The sequence below is a fragment of the Motacilla alba genome, chromosome 4 (assembly GCF_015832195.1).
Source record: "Motacilla alba alba isolate MOTALB_02 chromosome 4, Motacilla_alba_V1.0_pri, whole genome shotgun sequence".
Taxonomy (NCBI): domain Eukaryota; kingdom Metazoa; phylum Chordata; class Aves; order Passeriformes; family Motacillidae; genus Motacilla; species Motacilla alba.
The window spans coordinates 57,979,289-57,998,584 of record NC_052019.1 but is presented as its reverse complement, the minus strand read 5'-3'; the positions used below and the strand labels follow the sequence as shown (position 1 = coordinate 57,998,584).

Genomic DNA, 19,296 nt, shown 5'->3' with positions numbered 1-19,296 from the left:
TCTTCATGAAAGAGAACTGAGAGATGTAGGGAGCTGCAATAGAATGTGCTGGGACAGTCCCTAAGGTGCTGGGTGAATGGAGCCCTGCAGGGTGCAGGTATTTACACAGTGGAGCTGAGTCACCAACAGAGGCTTCTGAAATCCATAGTTTTAACTTGAAGAGCAGTGCATAGAGAAAGGAAATTACAAGTCTTAATGAATGGCTGCTTTGAGTATGGATTATACATTGGTAGCAATATGCCACTGTTTATAGCACATCATTAGCCTGCAAGAGCTGTAGTGTTTGAACTTTCTGTGTTTGTTTCAAAAGTGCCACGGTACAACATTTTAGTCTTTCTGCTGCAGTAACCACTGGTTGTTACAAATCCCTTCATGAATGCATTATGGAAAACTGGGGCAGAGTTCTTCACTAGCTAGCCAAGTGCATGCCTGCTGGGGCTTTGTACTAGAAAACAGTGAATAATGTTTTTAAAGCCAAAGTACAGTAGAAACCCATTTTACACACATAAGCATGTTGCACAAGACTAATACTCATTGAAGTTCCCTGCTGCTGTGTGAAATTCATGACATTTTGCAACACAAAACTTATTTTTCAGGTGTTCCTTTGAGTGGGTTCATTATATCATTTCACCTGTTAGTGTCCTCAAAATAACTTACGTAAGTCTATTGAGTATTCATGTAAAAAGGTCTCACATTACTTATCTCTATGATCTGGTGCACAGAAAGTGCCTCGAAGGAGGGGCAGCACAATTCTGGTCTGCTTTATTTATTGCAATTACACAGGCAGAAAATCTCCCTGTTTGACATCCTCTGATACCCTACATCACTATTATCTGAACCATCTTTAGCAACACACCACTCACATGGGGATCACTCTAAAGGGATTAAGATCTTTGCTTTTTTAGCACAGCAAAACCAGTGAGACCTGATGGGTTTTATGGGACATCCCTGGAGCTGAGAGCCAATCCATCTACCAAGTCCTGGCACTTCCATGGAAACATGATGGGTAAGCTTGTGCCTCTACCTTTTGCTTCATTAAGGAGACAGGAGGTATTAATGACAGCAATTATGTATTCTCAGTTAATTTAATGCATGACAATCTAAGCAACCATAAATAATTATATTATCTGAGGAGTTTGTTAATTTTACTTGGTACTTAAGGATGTAAGGTACCGTGTAGAAAACTGATCAAAAGATAAGCAATGGAATGCCCTATTGTTAAATAGCAGCTCAGTGAAAAGCCTTTAAAAAAGCAGTTGACATAGTTATTTGTTTGGGTATTTGGGAACAAGGAGGAAAAAAACATGTAGGCAGCTGAAAGAGAGGAAAAGGCAAGGAATTTGGTGCTTTGTGGTTTTTACATTCTTGGGCCAATCTAAAATTGAGTTGAGTGCAGATGCCTTGCTAGCAACACTCACAGAAGATGTTGCCGCTCTTCCTTTTCACCACTCCCTGTGGTTTTTCTCCTGCTGTCCAGCTAAGAAAAGAAAGTAAATGGCAACATATTTTAAGAGAAAGGAGCATATAAATGAGAGCTCAGGCATTGCCTTGTGGAAAAGTAAAGGCAGCAAAGCAAAGGGAATTGAAAAGTAGGAGGAAGAAAGAAGCGTAAGGGAAAAGGATTCATATTTAACAAAGGAAGGGGGAGCAAAACTAAGAAGTTTGGAAACAAGTAACCACAGAACAGCCTTGCTATTAATATTTAAACAACTAACCAAATTATTTTATCATCTCATGTGAAAATCTTACAAATAGTTACCCATTTGCATTACACATAACTATTCCCTCTCTTTATAGCAAACAATGACTGAAAACCCTAAGGGCTGATTAAGGTTTCATATTTTAAGCCTATTCTTGGCACTAAATAAACAAGCTAAATGATCAAAGGGGTGAGTGTAGACAAGCAACTACAGTTGGGGCTAAAGGTGGAGGAAGAGTTGACCATCGCTCCATTATCTTTGAAGTTATAACATGGAATTTAGCTCTTTCCCCTCGCTTTTTTTAACCATATCTCCATACCCACAGCGATAAGTTAAGTGAACAGCAAGAAATCTAAAAAGAAATTTGTGCTGCCCAGCTAGAATGAGCAGTTGGGATCAGTCATGTATAGTAGAAATTATTTTCTTGTTGAAGTGTAAGTTGGATAAACACAATTTAAGGCAAAAGGCTCCAAAAGAAAAATAATCAAAATCAGTATAAGTTTTCCAACCACTGGAGCAGCATTCCTGTGTCAGATTCTGAAGCACCACTCCATTAGCTGCAGAAAAAATAAGAAGCGACTCCAGTTTTAAGATGGAACAGATATTTTAGAGAGCATGGGAGCCTAAGTCAGCTGACCTTGCTTATCCATGAGATCTCTCTGGAACCTGATCCATGCTTTTGGGTGTCCATCTGTATTTTTAATCAAACTGAAACCATCCCACCTTGCTGAAGTCACCATCACATTAAAATAGTACAACAAAGAATGCTATGTTTTATTTCTTTAAAGAAAATTACTTGAATATAAAAAGTTGTATTGTCATTGGTAATTAGGTCTGGAGCTGCAAATTGCATTTCAGCAACAATATATACCAAGTCAGTGAATAATACCCAGTAAGCAATTTAGCAGAATCAAACCTCCAGACATAGCACCTTGATCACATCTTCAAGAATCATGTGGAAAATGATTGTCTGTCATCTAGAAAACCCTTTGCTACTTTGAAATTTCTATTTCAGCTGCTGGACGTTGCTCCTGGTGGCCAAAATTTACCATATGTGGGTTTGCTGGTCTACTGGGGGTTATTCTTTTAAAGAAGGCAGTTACAAATGAGAAGATGAAATGCCTGTACACTATTCTGAAATACTATTTTAAATTTTTGTGAATAGGCTTAGTTGTGTTTGTTAATTTGGTCTTAATAAAATTATATTTTGGTTTTTTAGGTTTTTTTCCTTAGGAAAATGCCCCTTTTCATTTTTCCCTAATGAGTTCTGGATCAGTTAAAATCACTTTTTAAGCTAAAATTCAGAGTTTGCAAAATTCTCATTATTTTCTCAATGCAGATCTCATGGATATATGAATATCATATTTTACATTTAAAGATGTGGAACTTTGCTTCTGCCACTACAATAACTACTTTACAATTTTGCTGATTGCAGGAAATGAGGAGTAAAGGAAAAAAAAACCAAAATGAAAACCAACAAAAAAAAACCCCAACAATTTGGGGAAGGGGGAAGAGGAGAGATTTAGAAATAGACATATTGTTTGACTGACAGGCTAGGGCTACATGGAAAATTTGGGGTTTAACTGAAAAATCTGGGCCCCAGAAGAAGGTGCAACACAGTCCCTGAGACATTTCAGTTCTGAATTAATTAGAAAGTTGCATGAGTTCATTCAGGGGCACACAATATAGTTCTCCACTGTTTAAAATTCATGTTATGGAAGTGCAGTAAGACACTATAGTAGAAAAGCAGAGGCAAATGCCAATAACTTTTGCAAATCCCCACATTTTTGCAGCTGACCGTAAGTAGATATGCAGGACTCTCCTTCCATCCCCCTTGCTACAGGCAGATTTGAGTAAGGATTGCACAGAAAACTGGTTGCTGATTAACCCATTTGACCCATCACCTAAGAGACTTGTGATATAAAATATGACTTGAGCTTTTCAAACAAATAACTGTAATTTCCATTTAATTGATTTTTGACCTTGCACTGCAATTATTCAATGTTAATTTATCTCAGGATAGAAGAACAGCAATTGCATGTAAACTGAAGGATGCTGTAAAAAGTTACGTGCATAGGAGAGACTTCAGTTATTAAGTTAGCTTACATTTGCACAGTAGACAGATGAATAATGTTGCCTTTTTCTACAATGTAATTATCAGAATCAACTAAATTCACAAGGAATACTTGGAGAAATACATGGAAGTTGGTGCAGCACAAACTATAAAAATCCTCATTTGAAAGCAAGTCTATTTCTCAGGGTTTAGGACTGGTTTTTATTATTTATTACAAGACCTAGTAATGTGCTTGGAATTTTACAGAGCAATAAGCAGTAACAGGTCTTGGCCCCAAGCAGAATAGAACCCAGGAGAATGAAGAAAACAGTAATGCATGAATAAAGAAAATAATAAAGGAGGCCAAATTTTGTTCCTCGCCCAGAACTACAAGAACAAGGTAGTTTAAATTCTATCCTTGATATTCCACCACTGATTTTGGGAAAAAACTTTCTGCTGACCATTCATCATCATCAGAATTGTCTTACTGATCTGAATATGTCTCTATTATGCTGATTATGAAGTATATTAATTCTACCACTGTTTTTTGCTATCCAGGGCATAACAGTCTATACTGCAGTCTTACATAGGAAAGATATTTTTTTGCTGTTGAACCCATACTATTGTAAAATGCAGAGAAGTACCGTTTTCTTAATTAGGGTATAGAGGGATTTTAGGTTCTGCAGAATAAACAGGAGAAGAAAGAGGAGGAGATGGACAGTGACAGTCTTGAATTTCTGTTCCTCCAAAGGTAGAAGAGTAATCAGTGCTATTTAAGAAGTTTATTCACCTATTGAACAAGGTGTTTGTCACTCCTCTAGACTGTGGGCCATCCTGACTTCATGTCACATGTGACATATTAGGTCACACTACAGGTATATCTTGTTTTAAAACATTTCTTCAATGGAAGAACTTGGAAAAAATAGGAAGCTTCATTGCAAAAAGGTGAAAAAAGTGCTGAATTCAACTACATCAATCATGGTCCCAACTTGAACAAAACATTTTAAATTAACTGATAAAGGATTCAGTGATGTCCTCAAAATCAGCTGTCGGTCACAAGCCCATAATCTCTTTGCAGTAGGATTGAATTTGAGGAATGGAAATTACAGGTGTAGCTCAGAACTGACCTTGATGCTCAGGCACTGCCAATATCCCAGTTTTAGATTTACTGCCACAACGACAACCCCCATAGTGTGTGTGCTGGTGAGGAGAAGGGCTGTGTGCAAGGCCTGTCATTTGGCCTTCCCCTTCCAGCTCCTCTCAGGGAATTAGCTGCACAAAAGCTTCCCACACCTCATATCACCACTGCAAGTAGTGGCAGCACATAACTAGAGCTCTCCCAATTTGCTTTCTACACATAGTGAGGAGGCCAGAATGAATTTTATGTACAGTGGCCAATAACATAGATTTAACTGCAGCCTCTCTGCCTGCATATTGGATCTGATTCCCTGATATTGTGCTCAGAACTTCACAATTAAACTGCCTTGGTTTGGGGTTAGAAAGTTCCTGACACTGTATTAAGCAGGAATTTTCCCAATAATGACAGCTAGGGAAGGCAGGAACATCCAAAGGAGTTGAAGTGGAAACGTGAGCTTGTGAGAGCTATTAATGCCACCTGCACTGGCAGCAGCCTGCCTGAAAGAAGCTTTTCATAATTGGTCCATAAACATGACAATGGTTGAACTCTGTCATTTACAGCTCCCTCTATATCTATACCCAAGGAGATAAGTATGGGAGGTTTGTGTTTGTGCTAAGAGAACTGCTTCAAGGAAATTAAAGTCTGAGGGTGAAGCAAACTTGGAGAGTGTAGATAACATCTCATTGGAAATGCTGTTTTCTGTAGAATAAGAAATTCCAACAAAACCAGGCATAAATACAGTTCAGGTGTTCAGAGCACAAATCCTGAAAGAAGAGGGACTGGAGAACAAAGCTGGGTTGCAGTATCTCATAACTTCTGCAACTTTCTGAAGAATCAGCTCATCTGTCTCTTAAGTATTTAAAAAATGCATCCTGCTTACAATGATGTATAGTGCAGAAATAAAAGGTCTCTACAGATTTTTTTTTTTTTCTTAGCACAGAGAAATATATAAGGTGCTAAATATTTCAGGGCAAGTCAGGAAGATCAATGAATGGATTTATAACAAACATCCATCTAGGAAATCATTCATCAGTGATACATGGGGATGTAATTGCCACTAAGTAGGACAGCTAGCTCAAAACCAGGACATGCAGTGGACAAAATTAAGTCACAGAATATCAGTAGTGGGTGTAGAAGAGAAATGAAGGTTGCCAAGAGATGGCAAATGGATGTGATCACAGCATTTACCTGGACAAGATATATGAGCAAAGTACAAGGCAGAGAAAAATGGCAGTGGCTCTTCTACTCCATCAGTTGCCTTCTATCGGCGGCTGTTGCCTAGATATATTGCTATCTGTGCTATCCATAATCAAAGTTTTATATTTCCAGTTGATTTGCAATATCAGACAAAACTTCTGTGAAAAAAAGAAATGTGCTCTCATTAGCACCATTGAGAAAGCGTTGCAGCAGAGTTTTGCAAAGAGAATTGCTACTGGGCTTCTAGTGTAGTTGCTATTGCTGTAGCATGGCAGGGAACTAATGAATTAATTCCTATTTTGAAATATTCCCTATGGGATAATTCACAAAACACAGGCCTTGTTTGCACAAGGAAATAGGTAAAAGTCATCTGCCCTGAATCTCTACATATTTCACAAAACTACTCGTACACTGTTCTCTCTGTGCTGTTTTCACTGGGTGAATAATCATACTCTGCTGCTATAAGCCCATGTATGATTACTTAGAAATTAACAGAGAAAAGGAGAGAAAGAGGTGGCAGTTTGATGAAATGACAAATGGTCTTCAGTGGCTCAGAAAGTGTCAGTTTGTTTCCAGTTATGTCAGCTGATCTAATCATCTGTGTTATCTCTGTGGACAAAGCTTGGCTGTCTTGTCTAGCTGTGAGGAATAAAGAGAGAAGCCCAGATTTCTTATCTGGACATTAATTACGTGTGTAGATGCACATATTATGCATTGTATCCCATCCTCTAAACTGCAATCCATCTGTCCCAGTTGTGCTGGCTGGGAAGGGAGTGCAGATCTGGTACAGCCACCAGAAGACAAATCCTGTGGTCTCATTAACATGCTCAAGTTAACATGCTGAAGCACAGGAGGCATCCACATAACTGGATTTCTTCGTTTGCTCACTTCAAAGAGGTAAAAAAAAAAGCAAGCTGTATTTAAGGAATGCCTGAGGAATATAAATGTAAAAGAGAGTTTGGTGAAGCAATTCTATGAATGTGTTCTCCTGAGCCAGTGCTGCTATTCGGGGCTAGAAGTAATGACTGAGTGCAAGTGAGCAGGTAGGAAACATGACCGTGAGTAGAGTCTGGAGGTAAACATGCCTGGCTGCCCACCTGAACGTGATGTGAGGTGACTGAGTGACTGATTCAGTATGGTTGAGCATGATTAAAAGAGCATACTGATTTAATATGACTGCAAGGATAAAAGATCATATGTGTGAATGATTATCTCACTGACTGTAGAAAATGAGGTGAAACGACAGGAGCAAATGAAGGAAAATGGGAACATCTGAAATTCAGAAAACACTGACAAAATGAGTAGCAGATGGTCCATTCCTGATAATCAATGGAAAATGCATTTTGACAATTGACTTATATGTAGGATAGAAGTGTGAGTGCATGAATTTTCATGCTGAGTGCATGAATTTTCCAGGCTCTGCTTATCCCCAAGATCCAACAAGTTAAACTGGGACATAAGGAGTAATTGTAAAGAGTTTTCTTACTATTCACTTATCTTTGAGAGGACTTTCTTGAATAGATGCTCTCCTGACTTCTCTAAAATTACTTTTTAAACACTCATGCTGGACATAGGCAAAGGGCCAACTCTTCCAGACATCTTTGCAGAATGTCTGGATAGCATAACAGGAACACTTTTTGAAAGGGAGTGTGGATAGGACACTTCTTTCTGCTAGGAATCTACTAGATTTATAAGCTTATTAATTCATTAATATACATTTTGTTTCAACTTATCTAGGTTATATGAGTGACCTTATTCTTTTTTGCTCTTTTTTGGACAGTCTCTTGTGCGTGTGGGCGCAGGATATTAAATAGGGTTATAAAATAGCACTTCATGCATTTTCATCAACAATTTTGTACTCTGTTGCATGAGAAGAATTCCAGTACAAGGCATAGCAGTGGCAAATAAAATCCTCCAACAGAGCTGTCTACCTGAGTAAAGTGCGAAGTATGGCTCACAAGATGACTTGTCTACCCAACAGGTCTAACAAGACCAGAATGGCTGAAGTACCACAACTATCAGCATGCACTGTGAGTAAAAGCACATTTGTGCTCTGTGTGTGAAAGTAATGGCATAATTACCTTAAGACTGATCTATCCTCTGTCCAGAGGTTTTACAGCGTTACAACTTCAACAAAAACATGCACCAACATATGTGCAAGTGTGTGTCTGTCTTTCTACCTCACTATAAAAACCAGGATTAGTAAGAAAATAACTGAGATATTCCTGCTCTTCGCTATTTGTAGCACTCTTAAACAGACATTGTTGTTTGAAAATTTTTTTAACCTGCTAGATGGTAGGATTTAGGTGCCATTCTTATGAATTTAAAACCTTTTAATAGTTATTTTAATCTAGTTTTGTCTTGCAGCAGCAGCTTTCAGCATTGTGCAAAATATGAACTGCTTTGGGATACAACCTTCTCAGGTCTGAAAAATCAAGTTTTCTTATTGGGCTTACATTTAAATGCCATTAGCATGCTCAGAAATCAGAGAAATACAGATATTCATATGATCACAGGAAACCATCTACTTCTTTTCCAATGCCAGCTGAAAGGGGGATGGGAGTAGGCTACAAACATAATTTGCTTTGCATTTCAGATTGTTGCTTTGCTGAAGACCGAAATGGATGGAAGAAAATCCTGCCTGAGACAAGACAATGGCATGTTCTCAAAATGAAAAATAGCAAGAGCAGTGGAAGTTACATACACAAAACCTTCTGTTCCCGTCATAAATTGATAATCATGCCATCTTGGGTGGGAAGCTTATTCTCATCTCTGGGGTATAAGCAGTGTGTTTCTACTGATGAAGTGATTATGAAATTTGAAAAGATAAGCAATCATAAAGTTAAAATTATAATACTGTTTGTGATATTGGACAAGAGGCAGTTACTCTCTGAGTATCTTTGTGGAGCTGTTACAAATGTTAGAAATAGCAATAAGAAAAATGGCCCAGGAATACGTTGACTTTATATCACTTTTTTCCCTTTTGCTAACTTTCACATAATGCAGCAGCACAAACTAATAATACAAAAAGGCTGAATCTTCTCATCTTCAGACTGTAGGAAAAATGGAAGTGTGTATTTCCAGTATATTTGTGCAACATTGTAAATGTTCCTGCAGTGTGGCCCCTCCCTTCTTCAGAGAAGGGATCCATAGAGAGTGATGCCTCGTCTCTTTACCAGGCCAAGGACTAAAATCTACACACTTTGTTACAGGTCTGTTTGCTCCTGTGAGCTGCAGATCTTCACTAAGCAGCATTTAGGTTGCACAAGTTTCCCCTGTATTTGGGTTTGGAAACAGACACAACTTTTGGGGGTCATATAGCAGCATAATACACACATGTGTCTCTGTCCCTCTTCCTTTTCAAGTCAAGAGCATGTTATTTGTATTTTAAGTATTGTCCCTCTTCAAAAAAATTGCAGAAAGAGCATTTTCTTACCTCCACGCAAAGGGCATTTTCCAAAAAAATTCCAACCAAGTGTTTCTTTCTGACCAAGCCTCTGAGAAATTTGGGCATAGTCCTGGACCACTGCATACTTAATTTCATGAGGAATTTGAAAGGAGCTGGGCTGCAAAGCTCTGAGTTAAAACTTGTGTTGTGTCCATCCTAAAGGCTGAGCAACCTGCAAGTAAATCTCACACTGGCTGCTGCAAACAGAGTTCCCAGTGAGAACCATGGAATTACTCTCCAGTCCAGGAGGAACAATCATTCATCACCTCACCAGCCACTGGAGACATTTATCTCAGTGTCCTCAGGCCAGCCTCATTTCATCCTCAGCATCCTGGGCTCTCCTTGTCACCTTTTCCTGAGCCCAGACGCTGAGGAGCAATCTCCAAAGTTTCCTTTCTAAAGCTGTATAAAGCATTGTGGTTTAACCATAGTGCTTCACCTCCCTTCTGAGAAACGCATCTCTGCTCCACTACAACCTCAAAAAATGAAGTTAAATGGTACCTCAAACATCATCCACTTTAATAAGCTTGCAGAGGCCCCTAAGAGCTGCTCATAAAAAGAATCTAGGAAGTCACTTAGATGAGATAAAGAATATCAGTTGATTTATCCTTGTCACTAAAATTCACTTTTTAATTTATTCTACCTTATGGGGCAGGTAGAGGTATTCTTCCTCCACTCTTACCACTTCTGTCCCTTCAGCACGTTGCATTTGCAGCAATTCCAGACTAATCCCATGCTGGTGGAGACACAGAGACTGATTGCAGTGGGGGCGAGGGGTGAGAGTGGTAAAGAAGAATAAAAATGTTTTAATTCATAGTTATGTCATTGGGCCTAATTTGAAAACTTACATCAACTCCATTATCGACAAGGACTGCTTTAGGAATAGAAATATTTCATTGTCACATTTGTGGGTCAGTGAAGGAGACAGAAATACAGGAGCAATAAAATGTGAGGGGCCTTGTGATTTCATGATTAGGTTTCATATTATGATTGCAGCAAGTTGCTGTTTAATGGCCAGATTTTCCTTCCATTTAAGTCAATGGGTCTTTTCTGCTGATTTCACTGTTATAGATTTTCAAATTGCTCTTCACTTATTTGATGATTTTAGATTTTATATAATGTCTGTCAATTGGTGTTTCAGCAAGTCCTTGCTGATCCATCAAAAAGACCAATAGGCTTTACCATCTTATCAACTATTTTATTACCTTCCTTTATTTTAAAATATCCAAGTTCATAAGTAATAATTTCCTCTCTCTCTCTGTTAACAGTGAGAACACTCATAACAAATTCAAAATAAAATCTGTGACTGTGCAGCTCTGTTAAATCTCAGTCTGAGGAGAAAACAATTATGTCACCTTAACCAGGACATTTCCCTTTGTCTCTTGTTCTCCTTGATGATCTTACAGGGAAAATAATTTATGGAACATTAGGAGTCAAAACAAGCCCTCAAAGATGCAAAGGAGGACAGGGACTAGCAATTAGACAGCACATTATGTGAGTGTAACTAATCGCAGAGGTAGCTTTCCTTCACCACCAACAGGACATGACCAGAATTGTTGAGACCGTGAGTCCAGCACCTTAAATCCTGACAACATCTGTTCTGACTAGCAGTACCAGCATTGTGGATAGTCAGTGGCCTGCCTGATGTTGTTGGTTTAAAAGAAAGCAGAATTTTCATCCTACCACTACAGTGTGTGCAGTCTTTTCTTTGGATGTTAGCAACGGCTGCAAAGAGGCCGTGAAATCAGCTTTGGGATGTCCTTGTATTTGAGAACAGCAACTTCAGAAAGGATTACAACATTTCAGGTTGAGTTTTGTAAAAGTAGCTTATTATAAATTATGTTGATAGAGCATTCAATTTCCTCTCTGATGTGACTTAACAATGATTTGTCAAAAATGGGACTTTTTGAAGGCTTCTCATTGTACATGAAAATCCTGTGACAGAGATGACACTTAGTGTTATTTTCCTGAAAAAGCATACTTGTTTGTTTGTTAATAGCTATTTCTGGGCTGCAGAGTTATGAGGGGACATAGATTGATGGCCACGTCCAGGGTGAAACCCACCTGAGCCTAGCACTGATGAGGCTTAAAAGAAGTGCAGAACTGAAGAACTCAGTTTGGTATATTTTTTTCTGCTGTTTTAATGAATGATATCAATACCTCATGGAAACTTTTTGTTCTTTTCCATACTGGAATAATTCAAGTTTTAGTTTGGGCTAATTAACACATATGAATAATGCAATATAAAAAATAAAAACTCTTAAACCAATTGTTTGTCTCAAAAAGAGGTTGCCTAGAGAAGCTGTGGATATCCCATCCCTGGCAGTGTTCAAGGCCAGTCTTGATGGGGCTTTGAGCAATCTGGTCTAGTGGAAGGTGTCCCTGTCCATGGCTGGGAGGTTGGAAAAAGATGATTTTTAAGGTCTCTTGAAACTCAAATCATTCTATGGTTCTCTAATTGCCTGATTCAATGGTTAAGCAAAACACGGTAGAGGTTGCAGGGCTAGAACATATAAAATAACACACTGGGTAGCCTAGACTTTTAGCTGAGAGAAGCTGCAGCAAAGGTATATGCTGCCCTAGTGACCTTTTGGGGCTTTTGCTGGAACCTGTCATGGGACTAACTCTTCATAGATTTCCCCAGGTAAAACCTGTCTAAAATAAAACCAGTCTGAAGTGAAAACAGAAGCAGTCTGGAAAAACTGTGGACATCACATCTAGGAAGCCTGGCTTGTAGGTGAATGAGGAGTTTCTCAAATTTTTTGAAGCTTAAAACCATAACTTGAGCTGAGTTTTGTGATTTGAGTATTAATAGATATTTTGTAGTGTCATTTTTGAAGTGGGTTATTGAAATTTTCTCCACACCTTCTGGGTCTGGCAGAGTAGTAATTTAGATAAGATAGATGGTACCTGTAGCTGCACTTCACTTGGAGAATAATTAGTAACATCCAGCTTCAAAAAACTGAAGTCACCACTTCCAGCCCTGTCAAGAGCCAGGGGCTAGTCAGGGAATCTGGAGAAACTGCCTCCCAAGGAAAACACTGCTGGTGAGCAGGAAACTTCATCAAAGGGAAACATCTTGCTTGGGAACATCTGCAGACTGCAGCTCTCTGGGCTTCTCAGGGTGACCTTCAACCATATGTGTGGTGTGAGGAGATCCTACTAGTGATGCAAGATTTATTCAGTAATTTTTCTAGTTAATATGAATGTCTTCCTCAGCAAAGGGGGAGAGCCCTGCGTCTACTCCCCTCACACTCCTGTAATACCTGGTTTGGGGTTTGATGTATATCCAAGCATGACCTCTGTGGAAGGTGTCCCTGTCCCTGGCAGGGGGTTGGAACTAGATCATCTTTAATGTCCCTTCCGACCCAACCCAATCCAACCCAACCCAACCCAACCCAATCCAACCCAACCCAACCCATTCTATGATCTGTGACCCTCAGCCTGGCCATCCCATTGCCCCCAGTGTCACCTGGGCTGGGACCTGTCACTCTTCACTGGGAAAAAATCCCAAACTGCTCCGGAGGGCAGACAGCCTCTTACATAACAGGCACTGCAGGGACAGGTGAGGTGACTTCCTGCACACTGTGTTATCACTGTGATAAAGCCTAATGCCAGCTGACACTGCTCTGCCAAGGTTAAAGTGATTCATGGGGCTCCATTAAGATGTGGCTCCAATGTCTTTTCAATCCACAGTGTTTGTAAAATAAAACAAAACTGAGTAACTTTTCATCTACTGCTAGCGAAGGGTGCTTCATCTCTAAGCTACTTTACTTGGTAGGCACATGTATCCATTGTGCTTATCTCAACCCCAATATCTTAGCTTAAATGAAGAGTCACAAAAATGATTTCTGAACATGACAATACTCTGAAACTGGGATGCATTTTGGGAAGGAAACACTATGTTTATCTCTGGTCTATGAAATATACAGCAGACCATGTAGTTAGAGGCAATGATAAGCCAAAACAGGATGGGGTCCTGCTCTGAAGCAACTCTGCTTTGGTCAGCTGTTCTGTGTCTCTGAGGGTGGAAGCAGCTTCACAATCTATAGTGGGCAAGTCTAACTGTAAAACTAGAAGTAAATAATACATAGCATCTCTCCCTGGGGATGTGTGCTATGTACACGTAACAATACCCCAGCTGGGAAAGCCATTCCCAGTGTGCCTCTTTAGTGGAAAGAAACTAGCACTTAATACAAATACTTTAGCCACACACACTCCCCATCCTGCTTAATCTTAGAAAGGCTTCTTTTTCCTGTTTTAAATTCAGAGCTTCAGTTCCCTTGATCCAGGAGGTTAAATACTTCAAATCACATCAGTGCCCTAAGATTGTGAAGGGCCAGCTCAATGATGATGACTGCAAGTCGAAACATTAAGAATGCAAATTATCAGCCAAGTGACAACTGTTAAGCTACATTAAAAAGTATGTTGCTTCTGCTTAACAGACACACAGATAGAAATGATGCTACTGTGAAATTTGCGGGGGTAACACAGTTCAAAGTACAGAGAAAGCATTTGTTCTCTTGTCTGTTCAACTGCTGTTTTGAAAACAAGCAACAGTATCACCTCAAGAAATCTGCAGCTGAGATCTGTCACCAAGCAATGTCCTTACTAATAAATACATGATGTTGAATAATAATAAGAAGAACTAATAAAAGAGTCTTTTGTATTATAACAAATTCACCTTATTAGACCAGTTTAATACTTTCTGAGTTATAGGTGGCACTAGATGTCACTTAAAGTCAAAAGCCTCTGGATGATGACTGCTTGCTAATACGACATACATTCCAAAAGCTTATAGAACCTGTCCAAATAGGTCCAATGTATGTCCCATTGATTTCATCTTTTCCTTCTATGAGAATTCAATCCTAAACTTTATAGAAATTAATTTGCTTTAAATGTGCAAAAGAGATTTCTTTACAAATTAAACAGCCAGCATTCAAGGCAGACAACTTTGCATATGTCCATTTGCTTGTTTCTCAGTGGTGCACATTCTGCTTTTACATCTCCAGCCACAAATGTGGAAAACCAACAGTGGCCTCAAATTCAAGGAAAACGTACCAGCAAAAATACATGCACTTCCTCCTCCTGTCTCTGCAATTGATTGCTGCTGGAGGTCAGAGAGTTAAATACTATCTCTAGGGTTTGTTGTTTTTTTTTTTTTTTTTTTTTAAATAGCTGGATGATTTTAATACAGTGCTCAGATCCTACTCTGGCATTGCACAGTTCACAGAGTGAATTATATTTTGGCTGTCTCGTGGCATTTCACCTTTGACTCCATCAAAAGCAGGATCAAACCTCATCTTCTTCTATGTAATGAGGGCAATATTGTGGCTCCACCAGTGCCCTTCACCTAAGAAGGTGAAGCATCTCTTAACCAACCTGCCATGGTAAATCCCACATCCCGACTCCATAAGTGTGCTTTTGTAGCAGTGCAAAAGCTGATGAAGGCTCTAGTGCCAGCCAGAAACTGAAACCAGCGATGTTACTCTCATCATATTTCTGACACTTTTATGCCCTGGGAGTATCTCATTTGTTGATAGACATCATAACTGTGGGCAGTTTGCAATCAGAAACCCAACAAAATATAAGTACAGAAACACTAGCTAAGTTCATCGAAAAATCGATTTGTAATGCACAAATGTGGGTACTCATCTTGCAGCAAGAAAATCAGACACAGCACCACCGAGCCAACCAGAAAGATTTTGCTAATGTCTATGACTTTAAAAGTTGTTTCTTAAAATCATAGGAATGCTTTGTGCTCTGGTATCAAAATTAGTCATACACAGCTACTCTGTATACTGCAATGCTATATATATGGCAACTTACACTCAAGCCTGCTTTTCTAATAAGATGATTATTCTGTGAATTTTTCTCAAATGCACAAGCCAACTTGTGACATTTGAACGTTTTCTCTCTGGCTACCATCACTGCTGCTTGTAAGGGGTCTTCCAGACAGAAATGGCTCAGAGATATGGTGCAGTCCATTAATTTTTGAGACACCTCCTTTGGAATTGGTCCATACAGAACTGCCATTATCCAAAAAATATTATTACTTTCTTGGCCCTTTTTATTTTTGTAGACTTTTTTCCTTTGACATTTTGAACACCAGGTTCTGTGTGATAAAGCACAATATAGCTCTTTTGGACAAGCATCTGGAATTCATCTGCGTAAAGAGTGAACATAGACTTGTAGAAGATAGTGTTTGTAAAATGATTACCCTCATTCTTGATTTAATAAAGTTTTATAGAACTCCAAATTCAAGTTAATACAGCTCTGAAATAACTGCTTGTATTTATCACATAAAGTAACAGCTAATCACAATCTATTGTATTTGCTGCTTTTCATTTGATGCACCTCAAAGTACTTGACAAAGGAGCTAAATATCATTATCCCTAATTTATGAAAGGCACAACTGGCAGACAGATAAGTAAGACCTACCACCCTACAAATTTTTCACGAAGCTTTTATAAACTTCCCAGACCAGATCACACAGAAATAGCAGCTAAGCCCTGATATCCAACACAGCTCACCCAGAGGATGTTGTATAGCTGTATCATACAACCATCTCAAATATCTGAAGTTGTTATTGAATTATGGTATGTGACACGGATTTGCTGTACTGAGTTACCTACAGAGGAAGCCACCAGAAAGAGAGAGACCTCTGCTATTATAAAAAGTATTTCCTTGTTCTTATCCAGAGCAGGACACTGAGGCAGGCAGGGTATTGTGCTGTGGGAAATGCATCTGCAGCCAACTGTGCCTGCTGAATGCTATGAGAGTGCAGAAGAACAGCTCTAGCCTACAGAGGCTGCAGTGACCCTTTTGGAATTCTAAGTATCTTGTTTGGGTAATAACAAATGTGTAATTAGAAGTTCCTCTAAAGATTCATCATCTTCCTTCTTAGTGAATAGAAGCTCTACCCAACCCAGCAGCTCAAGTGTTTATAGGAATATATACTGTTGCACAATTCCTGACCTTCAGGTGGTTATGACTTTGACTGTATTTTACACAGCCATAATTTGGAGGAAGGCTGATAGGATTAAGGAAAAGTCTTTGCTATCTCTAGCCAATAATTCAGCATGTAAACAATGTAATAGCTGCCTTTCCTGAAACAGAATAATATATATAGGAAAGATATCACCAATGTTTCCTGCAGCAAAAACATGATAAGCTTTTCGTACATTTGGTATACAAAAATCCTAATTTAAATACTTCTGTTAAATTTCAGTTGGTTAATACAGAAGTCTTTCACATTGCTATGCAACAATTTCAAATTCTGAGCCTGAACAACTATATTTGTCACATCCTCCAGGTATAGTGTGTGATAAACTGTTTACACTGCCCCAAATATTATGCCAGTGTACTTTCACCCTGATCAGGAACTTATTATTCCAGTCTTAGGTTTTTGTTGATGAGAAACAGTAAACTGTGCCAAATTTGTGTAGCAGTCTCTTCATCAATAAGAGCACTGTAAGAATTAAGGCTCTGTCATTTTTCAGTTGCAGCAAATAATATAATTTCCAAAGAAAATCAAGGCTGGGTTTCCTTCCCAGGTTGGGTTTCAGCATGGTCACAGGCCAGCACCACGGTCTGGCAGGCGAAAGTTGCCAGGTTGACTTTTGAACCTAAATTCCTTCAACGTGGTTATGAATAGAAGTGCAACCCTAGAGTGGAAAAGAAGGCCCTGAAAAACACACATATGAAAGAGTAATTGTTGCTTTTGCTGTGAGGAACATTGGCTTGGAAAAGGCATCCTGCGTCATTGTGTCCAATCCCCTGCCGTCTTAGGCAACCACAACATATAATCCTTTTCATAAATTTATCAAGTTCCATCTTAAACCCAGTTAGGCTCCTTGCCTCCAATGAGAAGGCTGTTCCCAAGCCTCACTGTGCCGAGGGTTAGAAATATTCTTCTAATTTCCAGCTTACATTTATTCGTGGCCAATTCAGACCCATTTGTTCTTGTGCCAACATTGTTCTGGAGCCTAAATAGCTTGTCTCCCTCTCTTGTGTTTACCACCCCCAGCGAACTTACAGAGAGCAGGCTGTCCCTTTGGCCTCTCACTGTCATGCCACCCTGTTTGTACATGAGCTGCAGTCCCCCCAAACAATGGATGAGCTATTGTTTTAAGAAGGTTAGCTGAAAATAAAAGCAGCACACTGCCTTGCTTTTTGGGGTAGGCAAAATTCATCACTGGGATGTCGGGTGATCAGCAGAGCCCTCTGGAGCTAAGAGCATCCCAGGGTAAACAGAAGCATAAAGTCATAATAGACCAGTCATAATAGGGCCAGTTTAACACATCTGCCCAATTACCCCTTATTACTTCTGAGTCTCAAAGAGCAACAACTGTTAACTGCAAAACAGACCTACTGGTCCAGAGCGACTAGGCAGGGAAAAATTAGCATCAGCAACTGGGCTAAACTCATATTTTTAGCAATGCCAGTGTGCCTGTGGGAGGAGGAAAATGCATCCACGCTTTTAGGCGTAATGGGAGTAACTGGCCTGAGAGTCTGTGGTGTGTCCGAGCCAAACATCTCCCTCACAAAGGCTCCTCTGTGCGTGTCTGACTTAGCTCACTTGCAGCTGTTAACTACCAGGAGGCAGGTTCTGAAATTTTCTTGACAGCCTCCAATTTCAACATTGAAAGACTAACCATATTTCTTAACATATGCCAGAGCAATTTGAAAAAGGTTCTGGCCCCCTCTTGTTTCTAGCTTGTGTGGGTTTTTTCATGATTAGGGTAGGAAATTCCAGACTATCACAACGGAAATGGCATTTTCTCAATGAGAAAAATTCAAATGGTGGCTGTGGAAAGGTTGTAGTTTAATTCAAATGTCTCTGTCCATGTGTTTTTATGTAAACTATATATCATATCATACCATAAATTTCTATTCTATTATGTAGTGGCTTTGATAAGAGAGTTAGGAATGGTGGAGTCTTCTGTGCAGGCCTCATAGCTTGAGGACTGATGACCTTATAATGTAATTCTTGCCAGCATGACTATGCTTGCTGTTACATTTATAAGTGAGTAGCTCTCTTTCAGTTTCACTAAAATATCAGTCTTTTAGGCAAAGCACATTGTTCAGGGGACTTTCTGCTTTCCAATATACTCATAAAGGTCAGAAAATTCATCCATATTTTATTTTTCAAAATTATCCATGAGTTAGGTACTGATTTTTACATGCTGCTCTGGGGAAAAAAAAAAAAAGGAGGAAAAAAAGAAAAGCAAAAGGAAAGCCTTAGACTCTCAAAATTTCTAAAGAAGCAGAGCCAAACCTGAAAAGAAAAAGGAAGGACCAAACACAGATTCACAAAAGTGGCACAAATTTATTAAAATGAAATAAGTTACACTGCAGGACGTTCTAGCTTTAACACTTTTAAGAAAGTATTTTGTCCCCTTACAGAAAGCTTGTTCTTTATTCCAAATGCAAAGATGAAGGGTTTCTAGCATGTCTTTTCCTGGAAATCCCCAGTTGGCCCATTAACAGTACTGAGATGAAAAGGAGAAGTGGACTCCTGGGGATAACATGGATCCACAGCATTGTCTCCCTGAGCATTAGTCCTGCTGAAGAGCATTTGAAGAACTTAGGTGGGGTGCACTGTTCTGCAGCACTGTGTCAGCAGTGCCATGGAAAGCCTCCTCTGCAGCCACCCTCACCCATGACCAGAGTACCAAGCTCAGCCCCTGTGGGTGGATCTGGAAGAACAGAGGAAATGTTTTCTCAAGCTGAAACTATGACCTGCTCATGTTTTGGA

The 19,296-nt window shown here is 39.3% G+C and overlaps 1 long non-coding RNA gene across 1 annotated transcript; it reads left to right on the top strand.

Annotated features, from left to right (window-relative positions):
* The first annotated feature begins 859 nt into the window (after positions 1-859).
* LOC119700935 lies at positions 860-9,001 on the top strand. Its single transcript, XR_005256931.1, has 3 exons — positions 860-1,006; positions 8,070-8,118; positions 8,685-9,001. It is a non-coding gene; the product is annotated as an uncharacterized LOC119700935 (long non-coding RNA).
* Positions 9,002-19,296: the final 10,295 nt, after the last annotated feature.